At 63.6% G+C, this 20,467-nt stretch overlaps 5 non-coding genes across 5 annotated transcripts; all 5 read left to right on the top strand.

Annotated features, from left to right (window-relative positions):
• The first annotated feature begins 3,001 nt into the window (after positions 1-3,001).
• LOC142866998 (5S ribosomal RNA) lies at positions 3,002-3,120 on the top strand. Its single transcript, XR_012916730.1, has one exon. It is a non-coding gene; the product is annotated as a 5S ribosomal RNA (ribosomal RNA).
• A 3,532-nt stretch (positions 3,121-6,652) lies between these two features.
• Positions 6,653-6,771, top strand: LOC142866997 (5S ribosomal RNA). The gene has a single exon (XR_012916729.1). It is a non-coding gene; the product is annotated as a 5S ribosomal RNA (ribosomal RNA).
• Positions 6,772-10,303: 3,532 nt separating this feature from the next.
• On the top strand, positions 10,304-10,422 carry LOC142866995 (5S ribosomal RNA). Its single transcript, XR_012916727.1, has one exon. It is a non-coding gene; the product is annotated as a 5S ribosomal RNA (ribosomal RNA).
• Positions 10,423-13,959: 3,537 nt separating this feature from the next.
• On the top strand, positions 13,960-14,078 carry LOC142866994 (5S ribosomal RNA). Its single transcript, XR_012916726.1, has one exon. It is a non-coding gene; the product is annotated as a 5S ribosomal RNA (ribosomal RNA).
• A 3,539-nt stretch (positions 14,079-17,617) lies between these two features.
• On the top strand, positions 17,618-17,736 carry LOC142866993 (5S ribosomal RNA). The gene has a single exon (XR_012916725.1). It is a non-coding gene; the product is annotated as a 5S ribosomal RNA (ribosomal RNA).
• Positions 17,737-20,467: the final 2,731 nt, after the last annotated feature.

Here is a 20,467-nt window from a genome sequence, read left to right as displayed (position 1 = left end):
TATTAAGGTGACATGTGTTGCCCGTGCCCCCCTCCCCCCTGTGTTCTTATTCATTTACCTCTGATGTTGTTCCAGCGTATTGTGGGGGTACCAATGTTAAGGTCGGGTACGTTGCCCTCTCCCAGCCTCCCCCCTCGGGTCAGAGCCTCAAGTGCGCCCATCCCCCAGTCGGTGCGCACCCACCCCATTCCTAATGGAGGTGTATGCCCATCCCCTCCCCCCACCCGCCCGACACCCACCCGATGAAGGTGATTCCTCTGTGTCCACTTAGGTGTCCATCGGTTCGTACCCATTTGCTGGTGAGCGCGAGCACGTGGTGCTCGTGTGTCCATTCTTGGGCTACCTGGCTTACTGGAACGGGTTCCAGCTCTGGCCAGGAGAACCACGAGAGGTGCCCTCTCACCGCTGCTCCTCCTAGCTGAATAGCACTCCGTGGTGTCCACGCGCCACATTTCATTTACGCACTCGTGGGTCGATGGGCACTCGGGTCGCTTCCAGGTCTTTGCGATTGTGACTTGTGCCCTGACTCTAACCCTAACCCTTACCCAGCCCGTCTCCTCCTCGGCCCCTGCCTGACTGACTCCTTCCCGCCCGGCCTGTCACCTGTCACCGTCCTCTGCCCCTGCCTGACACGCTCCTCCCCGCCCGGGCCGTCACCGTCCTCGGCCCCTGCCTGACGGGGCTCCTCCGTCGCCTGGGCCTTCCAAGGGCTTGGTGTGGACGCTGGTTCCAGGACGCCCTCCCAGGGACCCGGTAGCAGGGCGGCCGCAGCGTCTCGCGCCACCCAACCGTCCGCCGGCCGGCGGCCGGCGCTAAGTGGCCTGCGGGGGACGTGCCCCCACTGTGGGGCGGGCGCCCAGCCTGGTGTCTTCTCTGAGGCCCCGTGGCTGCTTTTCCCCCCCGCAAGGGGAGAGCCGCGGAGGTGGGGACCGCCTCCTCGTGGGGACGTACACCCAGCTCTCCACGTCGGATTCCGGGGCTCTCTGTCCTGCCAGAAGGCCCAGCTGGCCTGCGGGTCCTTAGAGTGGCAAAAACATCCGAAAACTGAGATTGAGGGTCCGGTGGTTGTCTGCACTTTTGTGCTGGGCACCCCAGGGAGGCCCGGGGGCTGGCTGGACAACGCGGTCTGCTGGGCAGCGGGGGGGTTTGGAGGAGCAACTGATGCCCTTTGCACTTTGGGTAGCAAGTGTCTGAGGTGTCTCTGAGCCCTGCGCCATGTCGGGGGGTGGGGTGGGGGGGTGGGAGGTCGGGGGGGGGTGGAGGAGCAGGAGGAGGAGGAGGAGGAGGTGGGAAGGGCCGTGGCCTGCAGTCGTGTTCCCGGGGTGGCTTCTTCCACAGGCTGCTTGGCCTGGGCTCCCTGCACCTGGGCCTTTGGAGGACTGGCCCTGTGCTTGCCAACGCTTCCCCTGCAGGGACCCAGAGCTGGGAGGTTGCATCTCTCAGCCCTGGGTCGGGCAGAGCCCCAGCGGGCCATGCCCACAACCTCTCTCAGCACGGGTCCCCCAGAAGGCTCCTTTGGGACCAGGATTCTCTTGCGGGTGACTCTTTAAGGTCTGGCCCCTGGATGGAGGGGCACCAGGAGTAGAGGAGCAGGAAGGGGAAGGGGGTGGCCATGCGAGGGGACACTTTCAGGCCAAGTCCCAGCTTCAGCCTGATCCTCCTGGGAACCCCGGGGTGTACGTCACACCTCCTGGTTGTCCCGCTCTGAGACAAGGGCTCTGAGACAAGGAGCCGGGCTGCGCATTCCCCCAGCAGCCAGTCGTGGGCTGAGGACACCTGGGGCGTTGGGAACTCCCTGGCTTCTCCTTGGCTTAACATCTGGAGCTGCTTGTGAATCGTGCCGCCACACACACCCGAGTGCAGGTGTCTTCTGCACAGACTGCGGGCCTCGCTCTTCTGAATGCCGCTAGCTCGCCACCCACCCACGGGTGAACCTGGTCAGGGTACTTTCTCTCGGGGGCAGACTCTGATCCTGGCGGGCTACCGGTGTTTCTGTTTGCTCGTTTCTTTCTTCCATTTCCGGAAAGGCTTCCTTACTGGGTGTGGAAATCTCCTATGCCTTTCCTCGCCTATTCTGTCAGCTTTAAAATTCTCTTTCAGTTGCCACCCTCACAGATGGATTAGGAAACTCTTTCCGGTGCACTCATTAGTGAAATGACCTCAATGAAGCTGGAATCCAATATCTAATCGCCGATTTTTAGCGAGTCCACACGCCAGGGTGGTCGGGGTCCAATGCAGCCCCGGCCAGGCCCAGGCCCCTTGGACTGGGCCACAGGAGGACACAGAGGAGGGTCCCGGCCCCCACGGTCGCGTTGCCGGCAGTTCTCCAAGGGCTTGGGCGTTTTCCAGAGGTAGGAGATGGAGGGGACTGATTTCTTCAGCGCCCCACAAACCACGCCACCCCACCCATGGGACACATCCCTAGAGAGAGAGAGAGACGCCCCATACACTCGCTCCCCTCCCCCATGCGCTGTGCCCCAGCCCGGGCCCGGGGGAATAGGCGGCAGCCCACCCACAGGGTGGGGGGCGCAGCTGAAAGGGGTTGTCGGGGATGGCGGACCCTGCCTGGGGTCAAAGGGCGGGCGACCCGCGCGTGCGCAATCGGCGGCGGCGGCGGCGGCGGCGGCGGCCACGAGCTGGGGGTGGGCCAGGCGAGGAGAGGAAGGGGGCTGGAAGGTCTCCACCTTGGCGAGTCCAGCCGTGGAGGCGCATCTTGTGTGAGTGTGAGTGAGTGAGTGTGAGTGTGAGTGTGTGTGTGTGTGTGTGTGTATAGAGAGACAGCCCCCCACCCCGGCCCGCCGCTCCCTGCCCGCCCCGCCCCGCCCCGCCCCGCCCCGCCTGTCACCCCCGTCCCTCGGAGCCCGCCGGACCCGGCCGGTGAACTCAACAGGCCCGGCCCGGTGCGGGTCAGCGCCGGCGCGGGGCCTGGGGCGGGGGGAGGAGGCGGCGGGGAAGCGCAGAGAGGCTCGGCTTCTTGAGCGGGGCAGGGGCGCCCTCCGCCGTCTAGGGCCACACCACCCTGAACGCGCCCGATCTCGTCTGGTCTCGGAAGCTAAGCAGGGTCGGGCCTGGTTAGTACTTGGATGGGAGACCGCCTGGGAATACCGGGTGCCGTAGGCTTCTTCTTTTTTTTTTTTTTGTTTTGCCTCTTGTTCTGTCCCCTTTCTGGGAGCGAGTCGGCGGCCCGGGGTGGGGGTCACCCCCACCCTCAGCGCCCGCCGCGGTGCCTGGCGCCCCAGCCCGCACCGTGGGGCCTCCTCTTGTCCCAAGCCGCGACACCGCCGTCACGCGGCAGCATGCGTGGCTTCTGGACTGTCAGGTCTCAGACCAAAGGTCTGCTCTGTGGGAACCGACACGCTGGAGGAAACCTTGAGAGTCTGAGAGGGGAGGGAGTTCCAGAAGAAGGCCAGGATGTCATTTTGAGGGAGTATGTGACCAGAACTCGTCCCGTTGCTTTTGGGGTTCTATGGGCTACACGTAGGAATCTTTGGTGGTGGCACCTGATGTTGGGGGATCCGGAGTCACACCCAGACCTGCTCCACAGGCCTCCTTTTACTTTTCTCTTCGGATTCATTATGTTTAAAAAGTGTCTCTTATCTCTATGATTGCATTTTCTTTTCTCTCTCTTTTCAAGCAGATGATGGGAGTCCAAGTATTAAGGTGACATGTGTTGCCCGTGCCCCCCTCCCCCCTGTGTTCTTATTCATTTACCTCTGATGTTGTTCCAGCGTATTGTGGGGGTACCAATGTTAAGGTCGGGTACGTTGCCCTCTCCCAGCCTCCCCCCTCGGGTCAGAGCCTCAAGTGCGCCCATCCCCCAGTCGGTGCGCACCCACCCCATTCCTAATGGAGGTGTATGCCCATCCCCTCCCCCCACCCGCCCGACACCCACCCGATGAAGGTGATTCCTCTGTGTCCACTTAGGTGTCCATCGGTTCGTACCCATTTGCTGGTGAGCGCGAGCACGTGGTGCTCGTGTGTCCATTCTTGGGCTACCTGGCTTACTGGAACGGGTTCCAGCTCTGGCCAGGAGAACCACGAGAGGTGCCCTCTCACCGCTGCTCCTCCTAGCTGAATAGCACTCCGTGGTGTCCACGCGCCACATTTCATTTACGCACTCGTGGGTCGATGGGCACTCGGGTCGCTTCCAGGTCTTTGCGATTGTGACTTGTGCCCTGACTCTAACCCTAACCCTTACCCAGCCCGTCTCCTCCTCGGCCCCTGCCTGACTGACTCCTTCCCGCCCGGCCTGTCACCTGTCACCGTCCTCTGCCCCTGCCTGACACGCTCCTCCCCGCCCGGGCCGTCACCGTCCTCGGCCCCTGCCTGACGGGGCTCCTCCGTCGCCTGGGCCTTCCAAGGGCTTGGTGTGGACGCTGGTTCCAGGACGCCCTCCCAGGGACCCGGTAGCAGGGCGGCCGCAGCGTCTCGCGCCACCCAACCGTCCGCCGGCCGGCGGCCGGCGCTAAGTGGCCTGCGGGGGACGTGCCCCCACTGTGGGGCGGGCGCCCAGCCTGGTGTCTTCTCTGAGGCCCCGTGGCTGCTTTTCCCCCCCGCAAGGGGAGAGCCGCGGAGGTGGGGACCGCCTCCTCGTGGGGACGTACACCCAGCTCTCCACGTCGGATTCCGGGGCTCTCTGTCCTGCCAGAAGGCCCAGCTGGCCTGCGGGTCCTTAGAGTGGCAAAAACATCCGAAAACTGAGATTGAGGGTCCGGTGGTTGTCTGCACTTTTGTGCTGGGCACCCCAGGGAGGCCCGGGGGCTGGCTGGACAACGCGGTCTGCTGGGCAGCGGGGGGGTTTGGAGGAGCAACTGATGCCCTTTGCACTTTGGGTAGCAAGTGTCTGAGGTGTCTCTGAGCCCTGCGCCATGTCGGGGGGTGGGGTGGGGGGGTGGGAGGTCGGGGGGGGGTGGAGGAGCAGGAGGAGGAGGAGGAGGAGGTGGGAAGGGCCGTGGCCTGCAGTCGTGTTCCCGGGGTGGCTTCTTCCACAGGCTGCTTGGCCTGGGCTCCCTGCACCTGGGCCTTTGGAGGACTGGCCCTGTGCTTGCCAACGCTTCCCCTGCAGGGACCCAGAGCTGGGAGGTTGCATCTCTCAGCCCTGGGTCGGGCAGAGCCCCAGCGGGCCATGCCCACAACCTCTCTCAGCACGGGTCCCCCAGAAGGCTCCTTTGGGACCAGGATTCTCTTGCGGGTGACTCTTTAAGGTCTGGCCCCTGGATGGAGGGGCACCAGGAGTAGAGGAGCAGGAAGGGGAAGGGGGTGGCCATGCGAGGGGACACTTTCAGGCCAAGTCCCAGCTTCAGCCTGATCCTCCTGGGAACCCCGGGGTGTACGTCACACCTCCTGGTTGTCCCGCTCTGAGACAAGGGCTCTGAGACAAGGAGCCGGGCTGCGCATTCCCCCAGCAGCCAGTCGTGGGCTGAGGACACCTGGGGCGTTGGGAACTCCCTGGCTTCTCCTTGGCTTAACATCTGGAGCTGCTTGTGAATCGTGCCGCCACACACACCCGAGTGCAGGTGTCTTCTGCACAGACTGCGGGCCTCGCTCTTCTGAATGCCGCTAGCTCGCCACCCACCCACGGGTGAACCTGGTCAGGGTACTTTCTCTCGGGGGCAGACTCTGATCCTGGCGGGCTACCGGTGTTTCTGTTTGCTCGTTTCTTTCTTCCATTTCCGGAAAGGCTTCCTTACTGGGTGTGGAAATCTCCTATGCCTTTCCTCGCCTATTCTGTCAGCTTTAAAATTCTCTTTCAGTTGCCACCCTCACAGATGGATTAGGAAACTCTTTCCGGTGCACTCATTAGTGAAATGACCTCAATGAAGCTGGAATCCAATATCTAATCGCCGATTTTTAGCGAGTCCACACGCCAGGGTGGTCGGGGTCCAATGCAGCCCCGGCCAGGCCCAGGCCCCTTGGACTGGGCCACAGGAGGACACAGAGGAGGGTCCCGGCCCCCACGGTCGCGTTGCCGGCAGTTCTCCAAGGGCTTGGGCGTTTTCCAGAGGTAGGAGATGGAGGGGACTGATTTCTTCAGCGCCCCACAAACCACGCCACCCCACCCATGGGACACATCCCTAGAGAGAGAGAGAGACGCCCCATACACTCGCTCCCCTCCCCCATGCGCTGTGCCCCAGCCCGGGCCCGGGGGAATAGGCGGCAGCCCACCCACAGGGTGGGGGGCGCAGCTGAAAGGGGTTGTCGGGGATGGCGGACCCTGCCTGGGGTCAAAGGGCGGGCGACCCGCGCGTGCGCAATCGGCGGCGGCGGCGGCGGCGGCGGCGGCGGCCACGAGCTGGGGGTGGGCCAGGCGAGGAGAGGAAGGGGGCTGGAAGGTCTCCACCTTGGCGAGTCCAGCCGTGGAGGCGCATCTTGTGTGAGTGTGAGTGAGTGAGTGTGAGTGTGAGTGTGTGTGTGTGTGTGTGTGTATAGAGAGACAGCCCCCCACCCCGGCCCGCCGCTCCCTGCCCGCCCCGCCCCGCCCCGCCCCGCCTGTCACCCCCGTCCCTCGGAGCCCGCCGGACCCGGCCGGTGAACTCAACAGGCCCGGCCCGGTGCGGGTCAGCGCCGGCGCGGGGCCTGGGGCGGGGGGAGGAGGCGGCGGGGAAGCGCAGAGAGGCTCGGCTTCTTGAGCGGGGCAGGGGCGCCCTCCGCCGTCTAGGGCCACACCACCCTGAACGCGCCCGATCTCGTCTGGTCTCGGAAGCTAAGCAGGGTCGGGCCTGGTTAGTACTTGGATGGGAGACCGCCTGGGAATACCGGGTGCCGTAGGCTTCTTCTTTTTTTTTTTTTTGTTTTGCCTCTTGTTCTGTCCCCTTTCTGGGAGCGAGTCGGCGGCCCGGGGTGGGGGTCACCCCCACCCTCAGCGCCCGCCGCGGTGCCTGGCGCCCCAGCCCGCACCGTGGGGCCTCCTCTTGTCCCAAGCCGCGACACCGCCGTCACGCGGCAGCATGCGTGGCTTCTGGACTGTCAGGTCTCAGACCAAAGGTCTGCTCTGTGGGAACCGACACGCTGGAGGAAACCTTGAGAGTCTGAGAGGGGAGGGAGTTCCAGAAGAAGGCCAGGATGTCATTTTGAGGGAGTATGTGACCAGAACTCGTCCCGTTGCTTTTGGGGTTCTATGGGCTACACGTAGGAATCTTTGGTGGTGGCACCTGATGTTGGGGGATCCGGAGTCACACCCAGACCTGCTCCACAGGCCTCCTTTTACTTTTCTCTTCGGATTCATTATGTTTAAAAAGTGTCTCTTATCTCTATGATTGCATTTTCTTTTCTCTCTCTTTTCAAGCAGATGATGGGAGTCCAAGTATTAAGGTGACATGTGTTGCCCGTGCCCCCCTCCCCCCTGTGTTCTTATTCATTTACCTCTGATGTTGTTCCAGCGTATTGTGGGGGTACCAATGTTAAGGTCGGGTACGTTGCCCTCTCCCAGCCTCCCCCCTCGGGTCAGAGCCTCAAGTGCGCCCATCCCCCAGTCGGTGCGCACCCACCCCATTCCTAATGGAGGTGTATGCCCATCCCCTCCCCCCACCCGCCCGACACCCACCCGATGAAGGTGATTCCTCTGTGTCCACTTAGGTGTCCATCGGTTCGTACCCATTTGCTGGTGAGCGCGAGCACGTGGTGCTCGTGTGTCCATTCTTGGGCTACCTGGCTTACTGGAACGGGTTCCAGCTCTGGCCAGGAGAACCACGAGAGGTGCCCTCTCACCGCTGCTCCTCCTAGCTGAATAGCACTCCGTGGTGTCCACGCGCCACATTTCATTTACGCACTCGTGGGTCGATGGGCACTCGGGTCGCTTCCAGGTCTTTGCGATTGTGACTTGTGCCCTGACTCTAACCCTAACCCTTACCCAGCCCGTCTCCTCCTCGGCCCCTGCCTGACTGACTCCTTCCCGCCCGGCCTGTCACCTGTCACCGTCCTCTGCCCCTGCCTGACACGCTCCTCCCCGCCCGGGCCGTCACCGTCCTCGGCCCCTGCCTGACGGGGCTCCTCCGTCGCCTGGGCCTTCCAAGGGCTTGGTGTGGACGCTGGTTCCAGGACGCCCTCCCAGGGACCCGGTAGCAGGGCGGCCGCAGCGTCTCGCGCCACCCAACCGTCCGCCGGCCGGCGGCCGGCGCTAAGTGGCCTGCGGGGGACGTGCCCCCACTGTGGGGCGGGCGCCCAGCCTGGTGTCTTCTCTGAGGCCCCGTGGCTGCTTTTCCCCCCCGCAAGGGGAGAGCCGCGGAGGTGGGGACCGCCTCCTCGTGGGGACGTACACCCAGCTCTCCACGTCGGATTCCGGGGCTCTCTGTCCTGCCAGAAGGCCCAGCTGGCCTGCGGGTCCTTAGAGTGGCAAAAACATCCGAAAACTGAGATTGAGGGTCCGGTGGTTGTCTGCACTTTTGTGCTGGGCACCCCAGGGAGGCCCGGGGGCTGGCTGGACAACGCGGTCTGCTGGGCAGCGGGGGGGTTTGGAGGAGCAACTGATGCCCTTTGCACTTTGGGTAGCAAGTGTCTGAGGTGTCTCTGAGCCCTGCGCCATGTCGGGGGGTGGGGTGGGGGGGTGGGAGGTCGGGGGGGGGTGGAGGAGCAGGAGGAGGAGGAGGAGGAGGTGGGAAGGGCCGTGGCCTGCAGTCGTGTTCCCGGGGTGGCTTCTTCCACAGGCTGCTTGGCCTGGGCTCCCTGCACCTGGGCCTTTGGAGGACTGGCCCTGTGCTTGCCAACGCTTCCCCTGCAGGGACCCAGAGCTGGGAGGTTGCATCTCTCAGCCCTGGGTCGGGCAGAGCCCCAGCGGGCCATGCCCACAACCTCTCTCAGCACGGGTCCCCCAGAAGGCTCCTTTGGGACCAGGATTCTCTTGCGGGTGACTCTTTAAGGTCTGGCCCCTGGATGGAGGGGCACCAGGAGTAGAGGAGCAGGAAGGGGAAGGGGGTGGCCATGCGAGGGGACACTTTCAGGCCAAGTCCCAGCTTCAGCCTGATCCTCCTGGGAACCCCGGGGTGTACGTCACACCTCCTGGTTGTCCCGCTCTGAGACAAGGGCTCTGAGACAAGGAGCCGGGCTGCGCATTCCCCCAGCAGCCAGTCGTGGGCTGAGGACACCTGGGGCGTTGGGAACTCCCTGGCTTCTCCTTGGCTTAACATCTGGAGCTGCTTGTGAATCGTGCCGCCACACACACCCGAGTGCAGGTGTCTTCTGCACAGACTGCGGGCCTCGCTCTTCTGAATGCCGCTAGCTCGCCACCCACCCACGGGTGAACCTGGTCAGGGTACTTTCTCTCGGGGGCAGACTCTGATCCTGGCGGGCTACCGGTGTTTCTGTTTGCTCGTTTCTTTCTTCCATTTCCGGAAAGGCTTCCTTACTGGGTGTGGAAATCTCCTATGCCTTTCCTCGCCTATTCTGTCAGCTTTAAAATTCTCTTTCAGTTGCCACCCTCACAGATGGATTAGGAAACTCTTTCCGGTGCACTCATTAGTGAAATGACCTCAATGAAGCTGGAATCCAATATCTAATCGCCGATTTTTAGCGAGTCCACACGCCAGGGTGGTCGGGGTCCAATGCAGCCCCGGCCAGGCCCAGGCCCCTTGGACTGGGCCACAGGAGGACACAGAGGAGGGTCCCGGCCCCCACGGTCGCGTTGCCGGCAGTTCTCCAAGGGCTTGGGCGTTTTCCAGAGGTAGGAGATGGAGGGGACTGATTTCTTCAGCGCCCCACAAACCACGCCACCCCACCCATGGGACACATCCCTAGAGAGAGAGAGAGACGCCCCATACACTCGCTCCCCTCCCCCATGCGCTGTGCCCCAGCCCGGGCCCGGGGGAATAGGCGGCAGCCCACCCACAGGGTGGGGGGCGCAGCTGAAAGGGGTTGTCGGGGATGGCGGACCCTGCCTGGGGTCAAAGGGCGGGCGACCCGCGCGTGCGCAATCGGCGGCGGCGGCGGCGGCGGCGGCGGCGGCCACGAGCTGGGGGTGGGCCAGGCGAGGAGAGGAAGGGGGCTGGAAGGTCTCCACCTTGGCGAGTCCAGCCGTGGAGGCGCATCTTGTGTGAGTGTGAGTGAGTGAGTGTGAGTGTGAGTGTGTGTGTGTGTGTGTGTGTATAGAGAGACAGCCCCCCACCCCGGCCCGCCGCTCCCTGCCCGCCCCGCCCCGCCCCGCCCCGCCTGTCACCCCCGTCCCTCGGAGCCCGCCGGACCCGGCCGGTGAACTCAACAGGCCCGGCCCGGTGCGGGTCAGCGCCGGCGCGGGGCCTGGGGCGGGGGGAGGAGGCGGCGGGGAAGCGCAGAGAGGCTCGGCTTCTTGAGCGGGGCAGGGGCGCCCTCCGCCGTCTAGGGCCACACCACCCTGAACGCGCCCGATCTCGTCTGGTCTCGGAAGCTAAGCAGGGTCGGGCCTGGTTAGTACTTGGATGGGAGACCGCCTGGGAATACCGGGTGCCGTAGGCTTCTTCTTTTTTTTTTTTTTGTTTTGCCTCTTGTTCTGTCCCCTTTCTGGGAGCGAGTCGGCGGCCCGGGGTGGGGGTCACCCCCACCCTCAGCGCCCGCCGCGGTGCCTGGCGCCCCAGCCCGCACCGTGGGGCCTCCTCTTGTCCCAAGCCGCGACACCGCCGTCACGCGGCAGCATGCGTGGCTTCTGGACTGTCAGGTCTCAGACCAAAGGTCTGCTCTGTGGGAACCGACACGCTGGAGGAAACCTTGAGAGTCTGAGAGGGGAGGGAGTTCCAGAAGAAGGCCAGGATGTCATTTTGAGGGAGTATGTGACCAGAACTCGTCCCGTTGCTTTTGGGGTTCTATGGGCTACACGTAGGAATCTTTGGTGGTGGCACCTGATGTTGGGGGATCCGGAGTCACACCCAGACCTGCTCCACAGGCCTCCTTTTACTTTTCTCTTCGGATTCATTATGTTTAAAAAGTGTCTCTTATCTCTATGATTGCATTTTCTTTTCTCTCTCTTTTCAAGCAGATGATGGGAGTCCAAGTATTAAGGTGACATGTGTTGCCCGTGCCCCCCTCCCCCCTGTGTTCTTATTCATTTACCTCTGATGTTGTTCCAGCGTATTGTGGGGGTACCAATGTTAAGGTCGGGTACGTTGCCCTCTCCCAGCCTCCCCCCTCGGGTCAGAGCCTCAAGTGCGCCCATCCCCCAGTCGGTGCGCACCCACCCCATTCCTAATGGAGGTGTATGCCCATCCCCTCCCCCCACCCGCCCGACACCCACCCGATGAAGGTGATTCCTCTGTGTCCACTTAGGTGTCCATCGGTTCGTACCCATTTGCTGGTGAGCGCGAGCACGTGGTGCTCGTGTGTCCATTCTTGGGCTACCTGGCTTACTGGAACGGGTTCCAGCTCTGGCCAGGAGAACCACGAGAGGTGCCCTCTCACCGCTGCTCCTCCTAGCTGAATAGCACTCCGTGGTGTCCACGCGCCACATTTCATTTACGCACTCGTGGGTCGATGGGCACTCGGGTCGCTTCCAGGTCTTTGCGATTGTGACTTGTGCCCTGACTCTAACCCTAACCCTTACCCAGCCCGTCTCCTCCTCGGCCCCTGCCTGACTGACTCCTTCCCGCCCGGCCTGTCACCTGTCACCGTCCTCTGCCCCTGCCTGACACGCTCCTCCCCGCCCGGGCCGTCACCGTCCTCGGCCCCTGCCTGACGGGGCTCCTCCGTCGCCTGGGCCTTCCAAGGGCTTGGTGTGGACGCTGGTTCCAGGACGCCCTCCCAGGGACCCGGTAGCAGGGCGGCCGCAGCGTCTCGCGCCACCCAACCGTCCGCCGGCCGGCGGCCGGCGCTAAGTGGCCTGCGGGGGACGTGCCCCCACTGTGGGGCGGGCGCCCAGCCTGGTGTCTTCTCTGAGGCCCCGTGGCTGCTTTTCCCCCCCGCAAGGGGAGAGCCGCGGAGGTGGGGACCGCCTCCTCGTGGGGACGTACACCCAGCTCTCCACGTCGGATTCCGGGGCTCTCTGTCCTGCCAGAAGGCCCAGCTGGCCTGCGGGTCCTTAGAGTGGCAAAAACATCCGAAAACTGAGATTGAGGGTCCGGTGGTTGTCTGCACTTTTGTGCTGGGCACCCCAGGGAGGCCCGGGGGCTGGCTGGACAACGCGGTCTGCTGGGCAGCGGGGGGGTTTGGAGGAGCAACTGATGCCCTTTGCACTTTGGGTAGCAAGTGTCTGAGGTGTCTCTGAGCCCTGCGCCATGTCGGGGGGTGGGGTGGGGGGGTGGGAGGTCGGGGGGGGTGGAGGAGCAGGAGGAGGAGGAGGAGGAGGTGGGAAGGGCCGTGGCCTGCAGTCGTGTTCCCGGGGTGGCTTCTTCCACAGGCTGCTTGGCCTGGGCTCCCTGCACCTGGGCCTTTGGAGGACTGGCCCTGTGCTTGCCAACGCTTCCCCTGCAGGGACCCAGAGCTGGGAGGTTGCATCTCTCAGCCCTGGGTCGGGCAGAGCCCCAGCGGGCCATGCCCACAACCTCTCTCAGCACGGGTCCCCCAGAAGGCTCCTTTGGGACCAGGATTCTCTTGCGGGTGACTCTTTAAGGTCTGGCCCCTGGATGGAGGGGCACCAGGAGTAGAGGAGCAGGAAGGGGAAGGGGGTGGCCATGCGAGGGGACACTTTCAGGCCAAGTCCCAGCTTCAGCCTGATCCTCCTGGGAACCCCGGGGTGTACGTCACACCTCCTGGTTGTCCCGCTCTGAGACAAGGGCTCTGAGACAAGGAGCCGGGCTGCGCATTCCCCCAGCAGCCAGTCGTGGGCTGAGGACACCTGGGGCGTTGGGAACTCCCTGGCTTCTCCTTGGCTTAACATCTGGAGCTGCTTGTGAATCGTGCCGCCACACACACCCGAGTGCAGGTGTCTTCTGCACAGACTGCGGGCCTCGCTCTTCTGAATGCCGCTAGCTCGCCACCCACCCACGGGTGAACCTGGTCAGGGTACTTTCTCTCGGGGGCAGACTCTGATCCTGGCGGGCTACCGGTGTTTCTGTTTGCTCGTTTCTTTCTTCCATTTCGGGAAAGGCTTCCTTACTGGGTGTGGAAATCTCCTATGCCTTTCCTCGCCTATTCTGTCAGCTTTAAAATTCTCTTTCAGTTGCCACCCTCACAGATGGATTAGGAAACTCTTTCCGGTGCACTCATTAGTGAAATGACCTCAATGAAGCTGGAATCCAATATCTAATCGCCGATTTTTAGCGAGTCCACACGCCAGGGTGGTCGGGGTCCAATGCAGCCCCGGCCAGGCCCAGGCCCCTTGGACTGGGCCACAGGAGGACACAGAGGAGGGTCCCGGCCCCCACGGTCGCGTTGCCGGCAGTTCTCCAAGGGCTTGGGCGTTTTCCAGAGGTAGGAGATGGAGGGGACTGATTTCTTCAGCGCCCCACAAACCACGCCACCCCACCCATGGGACACATCCCTAGAGAGAGAGAGAGACGCCCCATACACTCGCTCCCCTCCCCCATGCGCTGTGCCCCAGCCCGGGCCCGGGGGAATAGGCGGCAGCCCACCCACAGGGTGGGGGGCGCAGCTGAAAGGGGTTGTCGGGGATGGCGGACCCTGCCTGGGGTCAAAGGGCGGGCGACCCGCGCGTGCGCAATCGGCGGCGGCGGCGGCGGCGGCGGCGGCCACGAGCTGGGGGTGGGCCAGGCGAGGAGAGGAAGGGGGCTGGAAGGTCTCCACCTTGGCGAGTCCAGCCGTGGAGGCGCATCTTGTGTGAGTGTGAGTGAGTGAGTGTGAGTGTGAGTGTGTGTGTGTGTGTGTGTGTGTGTATAGAGAGACAGCCCCCCACCCCGGCCCGCCGCTCCCTGCCCGCCCCGCCCCGCCCCGCCCCGCCCCGCCTGTCACCCCCGTCCCTCGGAGCCCGCCGGACCCGGCCGGTGAACTCAACAGGCCCGGCCCGGTGCGGGTCAGCGCCGGCGCGGGGCCTGGGGCGGGGGGAGGAGGCGGCGGGGAAGCGCAGAGAGGCTCGGCTTCTTGAGCGGGGCAGGGGCGCCCTCCGCCGTCTAGGGCCACACCACCCTGAACGCGCCCGATCTCGTCTGGTCTCGGAAGCTAAGCAGGGTCGGGCCTGGTTAGTACTTGGATGGGAGACCGCCTGGGAATACCGGGTGCCGTAGGCTTCTTCTTTTTTTTTTTTTTGTTTTGCCTCTTGTTCTGTCCCCTTTCTGGGAGCGAGTCGGCGGCCCGGGGTGGGGGTCACCCCCACCCTCAGCGCCCGCCGCGGTGCCTGGCGCCCCAGCCCGCACCGTGGGGCCTCCTCTTGTCCCAAGCCGCGACACCGCCGTCACGCGGCAGCATGCGTGGCTTCTGGACTGTCAGGTCTCAGACCAAAGGTCTGCTCTGTGGGAACCGACACGCTGGAGGAAACCTTGAGAGTCTGAGAGGGGAGGGAGTTCCAGAAGAAGGCCAGGATGTCATTTTGAGGGAGTATGTGACCAGAACTCGTCCCGTTGCTTTTGGGGTTCTATGGGCTACACGTAGGAATCTTTGGTGGTGGCACCTGATGTTGGGGGATCCGGAGTCACACCCAGACCTGCTCCACAGGCCTCCTTTTACTTTTCTCTTCGGATTCATTATGTTTAAAAAGTGTCTCTTATCTCTATGATTGCATTTTCTTTTCTCTCTCTTTTCAAGCAGATGATGGGAGTCCAAGTATTAAGGTGACATGTGTTGCCCGTGCCCCCCTCCCCCCTGTGTTCTTATTCATTTACCTCTGATGTTGTTCCAGCGTATTGTGGGGGTACCAATGTTAAGGTCGGGTACGTTGCCCTCTCCCAGCCTCCCCCCTCGGGTCAGAGCCTCAAGTGCGCCCATCCCCCAGTCGGTGCGCACCCACCCCATTCCTAATGGAGGTGTATGCCCATCCCCTCCCCCCACCCGCCCGACACCCACCCGATGAAGGTGATTCCTCTGTGTCCACTTAGGTGTCCATCGGTTCGTACCCATTTGCTGGTGAGCGCGAGCACGTGGTGCTCGTGTGTCCATTCTTGGGCTACCTGGCTTACTGGAACGGGTTCCAGCTCTGGCCAGGAGAACCACGAGAGGTGCCCTCTCACCGCTGCTCCTCCTAGCTGAATAGCACTCCGTGGTGTCCACGCGCCACATTTCATTTACGCACTCGTGGGTCGATGGGCACTCGGGTCGCTTCCAGGTCTTTGCGATTGTGACTTGTGCCCTGACTCTAACCCTAACCCTTACCCAGCCCGTCTCCTCCTCGGCCCCTGCCTGACTGACTCCTTCCCGCCCGGCCTGTCACCTGTCACCGTCCTCTGCCCCTGCCTGACACGCTCCTCCCCGCCCGGGCCGTCACCGTCCTCGGCCCCTGCCTGACGGGGCTCCTCCGTCGCCTGGGCCTTCCAAGGGCTTGGTGTGGACGCTGGTTCCAGGACGCCCTCCCAGGGACCCGGTAGCAGGGCGGCCGCAGCGTCTCGCGCCACCCAACCGTCCGCCGGCCGGCGGCCGGCGCTAAGTGGCCTGCGGGGGACGTGCCCCCACTGTGGGGCGGGCGCCCAGCCTGGTGTCTTCTCTGAGGCCCCGTGGCTGCTTTTCCCCCCCGCAAGGGGAGAGCCGCGGAGGTGGGGACCGCCTCCTCGTGGGGACGTACACCCAGCTCTCCACGTCGGATTCCGGGGCTCTCTGTCCTGCCAGAAGGCCCAGCTGGCCTGCGGGTCCTTAGAGTGGCAAAAACATCCGAAAACTGAGATTGAGGGTCCGGTGGTTGTCTGCACTTTTGTGCTGGGCACCCCAGGGAGGCCCGGGGGCTAGCTGGACAACGCGGTCTGCTGGGCAGGGGGGGCGGTTTGGAGGAGCAACTGATGCCCTTTGCACTTTGGGTAGCAAGTGTCTGAGGTGTCTCTGAGCCCTGCGCCATGTCGGGGGGTGGGGTGGGGGGGTGGGAGGTCGGGGGGGGGTGGAGGAGCAGGAGGAGGAGGAGGAGGAGGTGGGAAGGGCCGTGGCCTGCAGTCGTGTTCCCGGGGTGGCTTCTTCCACAGGCTGCTTGGCCTGGGCTCCCTGCACCTGGGCCTTTGGAGGACTGGCCCTGTGCTTGCCAACGCTTCCCCTGCAGGGACCCAGAGCTGGGAGGTTGCATCTCTCAGCCCTGGGTCGGGCAGAGCCCCAGCGGGCCATGCCCACAACCTCTCTCAGCACGGGTCCCCCAGAAGGCTCCTTTGGGACCAGGATTCTCTTGCGGGTGACTCTTTAAGGTCTGGCCCCTGGATGGAGGGGCACCAGGAGTAGAGGAGCAGGAAGGGGAAGGGGGTGGCCATGCGAGGGGACACTTTCAGGCCAAGTCCCAGCTTCAGCCTGATCCTCCTGGGAACCCCGGGGTGTACGTCACACCTCCTGGTTGTCCCGCTCTGAGACAAGGGCTCTGAGACAAGGAGCCGGGCTGCGCATTCCCCCAGCAGCCAGTCGTGGGCTGAGGACACCTGGGGCGTTGGGAACTCCCTGGCTTCTCCTTGGCTTAACATCTGGAGCTGCTTGTGAATCGTGCCGCCACACACACCCGAGTGCAGGTGTCTTCTGCACAGACTGCGGGCCTCGCTCTTCTGAATGCCGCTAGCTCGCCACCCACCCACGGGTGAACCTGGTCAGGGTACTTTCTCTCGGGGGCAGACTCTGATCCTGGCGGGCTACCGGTGTTTCTGTTTGCTCGTTTCTTTCTTCCATTTCGGGAAAGGCTTCCTTACTGGGTGTGGAAATCTCCTATGCCTTTCCTCGCCTATTCTGTCAGCTTTAAAATTCTCTTTCAGTTGCCACCCTCACAGATGGATTAGGAAACTCTTTCCGGTGCACTCATTAGTGAAATGACCTCAATGAAGCTGGAATCCAATATCTAATCGCCGATTTTTAGCGAGTCCACACGCCAGGGTGGTCGGGGTCCAATGCAGCCCCGGCCAGGCCCAGGCCCCTTGGACTGGGCCACAGGAGGACACAGAGGAGGGTCCCGGCCCCCACGGTCGCGTTGCCGGCAGTTCTCCAAGGGCTTGGGCGTTTTCCAGAGGTAGGAGATGGAGGGGACTGATTTCTTCAGCGCCCCACAAACCACGCCACCCCACCCATGGGACACATCCCTAGAGAGAGAGAGAGACGCCCCATACACTCGCTCCCCTCCCCCATGCGCTGTGCCCCAGCCCGGGCCCGGGGGAATAGGCGGCAGCCCACCCACAGGGTGGGGGGCGCAGCTGAAAGGGGTTGTCGGGGATGGCGGACCCTGCCTGGGGTCAAAGGGCGGGCGACCCGCGCGTGCGCAATCGGCGGCGGCGGCGGCGGCGGCGGCGGCCACGAGCTGGGGGTGGGCCAGGCGAGGAGAGGAAGGGGGCTGGAAGGTCTCCACCTTGGCGAGTCCAGCCGTGGAGGCGCATCTTGTGTGAGTGTGAGTGAGTGAGTGTGAGTGTGAGTGTGTGTGTGTGTGTGTGTGTGTGTATAGAGAGACAGCCCCCCACCCCGGCCCGCCGCTCCCTGCCCGCCCCGCCCCGCCCCGCCCCGCCCCGCCTGTCACCCCCGTCCCTCGGAGCCCGCCGGACCCGGCCGGTGAACTCAACAGGCCCGGCCCGGTGCGGGTCAGCGCCGGCGCGGGGCCTGGGGCGGGGGGAGGAGGCGGCGGGGAAGCGCAGAGAGGCTCGGCTTCTTGAGCGGGGCAGGGGCGCCCTCCGCCGTCTAGGGCCACACCACCCTGAACGCGCCCGATCTCGTCTGGTCTCGGAAGCTAAGCAGGGTCGGGCCTGGTTAGTACTTGGATGGGAGACCGCCTGGGAATACCGGGTGCCGTAGGCTTCTTCTTTTTTTTTTTTTTGTTTTGCCTCTTGTTCTGTCCCCTTTCTGGGAGCGAGTCGGCGGCCCGGGGTGGGGGTCACCCCCACCCTCAGCGCCCGCCGCGGTGCCTGGCGCCCCAGCCCGCACCGTGGGGCCTCCTCTTGTCCCAAGCCGCGACACCGCCGTCACGCGGCAGCATGCGTGGCTTCTGGACTGTCAGGTCTCAGACCAAAGGTCTGCTCTGTGGGAACCGACACGCTGGAGGAAACCTTGAGAGTCTGAGAGGGGAGGGAGTTCCAGAAGAAGGCCAGGATGTCATTTTGAGGGAGTATGTGACCAGAACTCGTCCCGTTGCTTTTGGGGTTCTATGGGCTACACGTAGGAATCTTTGGTGGTGGCACCTGATGTTGGGGGATCCGGAGTCACACCCAGACCTGCTCCACAGGCCTCCTTTTACTTTTCTCTTCGGATTCATTATGTTTAAAAAGTGTCTCTTATCTCTATGATTGCATTTTCTTTTCTCTCTCTTTTCAAGCAGATGATGGGAGTCCAAGTATTAAGGTGACATGTGTTGCCCGTGCCCCCCTCCCCCCTGTGTTCTTATTCATTTACCTCTGATGTTGTTCCAGCGTATTGTGGGGGTACCAATGTTAAGGTCGGGTACGTTGCCCTCTCCCAGCCTCCCCCCTCGGGTCAGAGCCTCAAGTGCGCCCATCCCCCAGTCGGTGCGCACCCACCCCATTCCTAATGGAGGTGTATGCCCATCCCCTCCCCCCACCCGCCCGACACCCACCCGATGAAGGTGATTCCTCTGTGTCCACTTAGGTGTCCATCGGTTCGTACCCATTTGCTGGTGAGCGCGAGCACGTGGTGCTCGTGTGTCCATTCTTGGGCTACCTGGCTTACTGGAACGGGTTCCAGCTCTGGCCAGGAGAACCACGAGAGGTGCCCTCTCACCGCTGCTCCTCCTAGCTGAATAGCACTCCGTGGTGTCCACGCGCCACATTTCATTTACGCACTCGTGGGTCGATGGGCACTCGGGTCGCTTCCAGGTCTTTGCGATTGTGACTTGTGCCCTGACTCTAACCCTAACCCTTACCCAGCCCGTCTCCTCCTCGGCCCCTGCCTGACTGACTCCTTCCCGCCCGGCCTGTCACCTGTCACCGTCCTCTGCCCCTGCCTGACACGCTCCTCCCCGCCCGGGCCGTCACCGTCCTCGGCCCCTGCCTGACGGGGCTCCTCCGTCGCCTGGGCCTTCCAAGGGCTTGGTGTGGACGCTGGTTCCAGGACGCCCTCCCAGGGACCCGGTAGCAGGGCGGCCGCAGCGTCTCGCGCCACCCAACCGTCCGCCGGCCGGCGGCCGGCGCTAAGTGGCCTGCGGGGGACGTGCCCCCACTGTGGGGCGGGCGCCCAGCCTGGTGTCTTCTCTGAGGCCCCGTGGCTGCTTTTCCCCCCCGCAAGGGGAGAGCCGCGGAGGTGGGGACCGCCTCCTCGTGGGGACGTACACCCAGCTCTCCACGTCGGATTCCGGGGCTCTCTGTCCTGCCAGAAGGCCCAGCTGGCCTGCGGGTCCTTAGAGTGGCAAAAACATCCGAAAACTGAGATTGAGGGTCCGGTGGTTGTCTGCACTTTTGTGCTGGGCACCCCAGGGAGGCCCGGGGGCTAGCTGGACAACGCGGTCTGCTGGGCAGGGGGGGCGGTTTGGAGGAGCAACTGATGCCCTTTGCACTTTGGGTAGCAAGTGTCTGAGGTGTCTCTGAGCCCTGCGCCATGTCGGGGGGTGGGGTGGGGGGGTGGGAGGTCGGGGGGGGGTGGAGGAGCAGGAGGAGGAGGAGGAGGAGGTGGGAAGGGCCGTGGCCTGCAGTCGTGTTCCCGGGGTGGCTTCTTCCACAGGCTGCTTGGCCTGGGCTCCCTGCACCTGGGCCTTTGGAGGACTGGCCCTGTGCTTGCCAACGCTTCCCCTGCAGGGACCCAGAGCTGGGAGGTTGCATCTCTCAGCCCTGGGTCGGGCAGAGCCCCAGCGGGCCATGCCCACAACCTCTCTCAGCACGGGTCCCCCAGAAGGCTCCTTTGGGACCAGGATTCTCTTGCGGGTGACTCTTTAAGGTCTGGCCCCTGGATGGAGGGGCACCAGGAGTAGAGGAGCAGGAAGGGGAAGGGGGTGGCCATGCGAGGGGACACTTTCAGGCCAAGTCCCAGCTTCAGCCTGATCCTCCTGGGAACCCCGGGGTGTACGTCACACCTCCTGGTTGTCCCGCTCTGAGACAAGGGCTCTGAGACAAGGAGCCGGGCTGCGCATTCCCCCAGCAGCCAGTCGTGGGCTGAGGACACCTGGGGCGTTGGGAACTCCCTGGCTTCTCCTTGGCTTAACATCTGGAGCTGCTTGTGAATCGTGCCGCCACACACACCCGAGTGCAGGTGTCTTCTGCACAGACTGCGGGCCTCGCTCTTCTGAATGCCGCTAGCTCGCCACCCACCCACGGGTGAACCTGGTCAGGGTACTTTCTCTCGGGGGCAGACTCTGATCCTGGCGGGCTACCGGTGTTTCTGTTTGCTCGTTTCTTTCTTCCATTTCGGGAAAGGCTTCCTTACTGGGTGTGGAAATCTCCTATGCCTTTCCTCGCCTATTCTGTCAGCTTTAAAATTCTCTTTCAGTTGCCACCCTCACAGATGGATTAGGAAACTCTTTCCGGTGCACTCATTAGTGAAATGACCTCAATGAAGCTGGAATCCAATATCTAATCGCCGATTT

This window comes from Microcebus murinus, unplaced genomic scaffold (genome assembly GCF_040939455.1).
Source record: "Microcebus murinus isolate Inina unplaced genomic scaffold, M.murinus_Inina_mat1.0 scaf009_hap2_Mmur4.0, whole genome shotgun sequence".
Taxonomy (NCBI): domain Eukaryota; kingdom Metazoa; phylum Chordata; class Mammalia; order Primates; family Cheirogaleidae; genus Microcebus; species Microcebus murinus.
Note: the sequence above shows the minus strand (reverse complement) of the source record. Positions and strands in the feature narration are given on the sequence as shown.